Source organism: Mesitornis unicolor, unplaced genomic scaffold (genome assembly GCF_000695765.1).
Source record: "Mesitornis unicolor isolate BGI_N332 unplaced genomic scaffold, ASM69576v1 scaffold46900, whole genome shotgun sequence".
NCBI lineage: Eukaryota > Metazoa > Chordata > Aves > Mesitornithiformes > Mesitornithidae > Mesitornis > Mesitornis unicolor.
This window is the reverse complement of record NW_010159797.1, coordinates 33,107-37,868: the sequence shown is the minus strand read 5'-3', so window position 1 is coordinate 37,868 and position 4,762 is coordinate 33,107.

Below are 4,762 nucleotides of genomic sequence, written 5' to 3'. Positions count from 1 at the left end.
AACACCCCACCAGGGAAGCTGCTGAGACATCCACACAAATGCCTCACTGCAGAAGATCACTGCAGGCAAGTTTTCTCTTGTTTGTCTGCTGAAAGCACTTCCTGTCACCATCCCTGCACACTACAAGTCTTGAAAGATTCAAACTGCAAGCAGCTAGCTCTTCTAAAAACTTCTCCCTCCTCCCTGCCCAAAGGCTCATTCTGGTGAAGAATTCACCAGTGGATTCAGTTTGCTGCAGCACAAAGACAGGGAGAAATAACCCTGGAGGCCTGCCGATGCCTATAGGGAAACGCGCACAGCAGCCACCACACTGCAGGGAGGAGAGGAGCTGGGGTTCAGAAACAGACTAACAACACATGTATGTAGCCACCAGGGCCAGCTTCTCAGGGGAGACACCTGTTCAGTATTTATTACACTCCTTCATAAGACTCTTTTCCTGGCAAGCAGATTCAATCCCAGACTGTATTTAGATGTGGTTACAGCAAAATGAAGCTTCAAAATAAATTTGATTAGTGGTTTGCAGGTTCAATCCTAGACCCTTTGCCTCGGCTGTGTCCCTGCAGCCAGTGGCATCACACTGTGCCTAACAGATCACAACAGAACCGCCCAATTTTTCAACTAATACCCATCTCTAAAAAAAAGAAAAAAGTGCCACTTCCCTTGGCTTCTCTTTGTTATTACGGATGACTCTCCTTTGACTTTTTTTTTCCTTGCATTTGTACTTCCAATACCATCTCTGATTTTTGCCTACCAGGTAATAAGCTTCTTGATGGCTTCCAATCTTTTCCAAATACAACTGCAAATCCTCTTTTCATTAACCTGCTGAATGAAGCAGGCAATCTAGCTCTTGCTGTCTTCTCCACAATGTCTGAGACAGACTTGCAACTGTGCTACCTCTCAGCATTATCAATTTAAAGCCTCTATGTCCACCCACAGAGAGAAGTATGCTGTTAACGAGAAGGCAACTAAACAAGAACCTGGAGAAACTGAAAAGCAGGAGACAAAATTATGCATCTTTTCCATCTTCTTGCATCACATATACATCTTCTTGTATCACAGCAATTACGAGGCCAAAGAACAAATCAACTTTGAGGTATGGAAGTGCATATGGCTCCCCTCAAAGTTGGCATAAAGTCTTCCTAAGTGAAAGGAAACGCCAAAGCATGTCTTACAGAGTGTCTTGCACACCAGGCCAGCATGAGGCTGTTCCTGATGAGCCTCTGTACACTGTCTAAGTTCATCAGGTGTTAAGTACTTTTGTATAAAGACTAATTGAGGTGCTATTATTACCAAAAATTATGTTACTGGCATTTTATTCTAAGTCTAATTTTTTTCAATTCTTTAAAACTCAAATCTTATGTAAAGAAATTAACTTTTAGGTTCAACTAGCTTTATTTCATTTGTTAACATGGAAAGGGCACGACAGGTATCGACCATCTCAAATCAATGGACTGAAATTGCTACACTGGCTCTTTGGTAAAAGGGTGATTAGAGTGCTAATTGCTACACGAGGAGATGATACTCAAAAACCTTTGCAAGAGAGCATGGATTCTACTCGGGAACCACATAAATAACAGCCTCAAGGACTACCTTAGCCAGACCTGCAGTAATTCCCAGAGGAAGAGGTGTGAAATATCTCTGGCTGCACACACCTCTCAGGTTGGATCTCTCACATCCAACAGTAAGACACTCATTCACTGAAGTCAACAGGTTGTGTGGGTGTAGAAGCCCACCTGGAATGATCCGCTTTGTAAAGCTAGGATCAAGACCCGTAACTGCTCAGTAGGCTGTAACCACAAAATCAGCGGCAGTGAAAAAACAGGAGGTGAACCAGGACAAACCAAGAGTGGCAGCCCATTTCAGAACTCTGTGTCAGACAGGCCAGAGGGATTCCTATTTGAAATGCATACAAACCAAAGTTTATTTTCAAAAGTGCAGCTTTATTGCAAACTTAGTTTGCTCACTGAAAAATGTTACGTAGTCACTTTTCAGGGAAGAGTCATCGAGGGATACACAAAAATTGAAGTCTAAGCGGGGGAAGAGGGTTGATATCCCAGGCTGCCTTAAAGGAATGCAAGTACATAATGGCCATTGATTTCCAGTGGGAATTACGGACCTACATAGCTTTGATAGATTTTGAAATTCCCCTGTCTAAATCCATGCTCAGATTAGGAGCTGCGTTCTGTTCTGTTTTAGACCAGTAAAAACTGACAGTAACCTTAGACCAAAGAGCTCCTCTGTAATTTATATGAACGTGAGCAAGCAGAACTTGGGTCTCAGTTACTCTCCTCCCTTCCTCCTGGCAACTGCTAAGAAAGAGAAATGTGATGTGAGGCAAATACACTGCACTGTCTGCAGCTTCATTAAAGAGTTTGACGGGCATAAGAATGATTTCAAGACCAAGGTCCTGAAGCCAATTTCTAGAAATTAACATCCTCTAAAATGACATGAATACACAAGCAGATTAAAGAATTAACCATTTGGTATACTAGTTCTCCACTTTTTCAGCCAGTCATCCAAACACATTGAAGAAGGTATATGGACACAACAAAAATCATTTGCAAATCAAACAGTTGTCTCCTCAACAAAGTATGGGAAACATAATAGAAAAATAAATAAATGCCTTGTCAGATTTGCCTCATTTCACAATACCACTGGGCATTCCTCAATCAGCAGGACAATCACAAGCAGGATTTCATATGCTTCAATTCAACTTTTTACATGATTTAAAAACATTTAAATGTTACAAACATATTTAAATCACCACTTAAAAATATTCAGCTTATATTATTAAGATCTATTTCACCAAGTATGAAATAAGGACTTCATAACAACAGAAGCATGAAAAGAATTTTTGTTTCCTCCACCCACATACACTTGCAGTTTCAGAAAGGGACATATGCATCATCCATACTCCTCTATATTTAAGGAGAACAAATCTTTCAAGAAAAGAGAGATAGTATGATTGCTATGACAGTAAGAAGACACAAGACCTATCCCATTTAAATTCTGTTCCTTAGCAAGACAGAAGGAGAGGTTTGGGTCAGAGATTTTACTGTAGGCCAGAATGCTAACAAAATTCCTATAGCAACTAAACTTCGTTCAATGACCCCTTGCTCAAACAGTTTATTAGGCCTTCTTATTACATGTGCTTGGTATCTCTATTTCCTCAATTAGACTAGGATACATGCAGGTAGAATGAAATCTGTCTTCTACAGTAAGAGACTGAATGTGGGATTTTCTGTTCTCTCTCACCTGCATCTCACAAACAAACCAAGAAGAGACTTGTGAAGTAGGAGCTACTTTTACAGTCAGAGTACAGTAGCAAGTTTGAGCCCTATAAAGTCACAAGCAAATTCCTTTTTTTCCCCTTCCTGATAAAGAGATGCAAGTAAACACCTCAGAATCTCTTCTGCTTTTATCTCTTGGATTAAAAAAAACCCCACCATAACATAAAATAAAAATTTAAAAGCTAGTGGACTCCTTTCTTTAAGAACTGAAATCACTACCAAAGAGTCTGAATACTATCTTTAGCGTGTGGGCAGTAAAAGCAAAAGTGTCCTGCAGATAGAAGGAATTCTTATCTATTTTGCTTTACTGATTTCTCTTTTGGTTAGGCATGACTGCTGATAGGTACCTGCTAGTTCCTTACATACATTCAGCTTCCCATACAGAGCATCAAACCCTACTACAAGTGTCGAAAAAACTATATGGCTCCCGAAGGAGGGAAAACTATCCCAGAAAGTCTCGGTAGCTAGACATAATTTGAAAAATGCATCCATTCAATCCATCCATTCAAAACTTACCAAAGGGTCTGACCTAGACTTGTGTGGATGAGCAGAATACCAACCAAATTCTTCCAGTTTCAGCTGGGAAATACCTGTCAGCCTGTCAAAGAAGGAGTTCTGGACAAAGCCACACTTGAAAAGGCAAATCATCAATGCTACAAGGCCACGGTAATTCAGGAAGGGAGGGAATTTCTGCACAGGAATCTTCACTAATCCATGATCTATTTCAATCCTTCTGTGTTTCTTTTTTTTTTTCCCATGGGCTAACTTCATATGGGCCTTCAGATTTCTGAGCAACCAGTCAACTAATCCCCTTGCTGCTCAATGAATTAAAAATCATCATAATAAAACCAAAAATGAGCATGCAGTAAGAAGAGTGACCAGTTCTGGAAGGGGACAACTCCCACTTCCTCAGCAAAAGAAAAGGAACTGCTGCTCCCTGCACCCCAAACACACACATGCACAAAGAGGAGGTCAAGAGACTATTTTAAGAAACTGCCAAACTCATCCTTGAACCATGATCTTGATTTAGGACTTCGGTGCACCATTCTCTGATCAATGCATGTAGCCAAATTTCTCATGCCAGATGCTACCTTTGGAAAAAAGTAAATTAAAAAAAAAAAAAAACAAAAACAAGAGACTTCTGCCCACTGGAAAACTTTCTACCAGATACTAACGGGATGGCAAGCACTGATCCAAACCCTAGGAAACAGTAACATGAATCAGTAATCTGAGGTATCTTCCCATTTCTAGGTCTTACTGCTAAGATCAATTACAACCAGTAACTGTGCTGTATCCTTAAGGAATTACTGGGGAACGCTGAACCTGCCTGCAATAAATGAGCACCGGTGCATAACAAGCACATGTGAACGCTACAGCAAGGTTCACAGAGGGCTAACCCTGGTCAGTACTGAAGGAGGGGTTTTCTTCTCAACCCCCTCTTAAAAAAACAGGGAAGGAAGGACAGAAAAAAT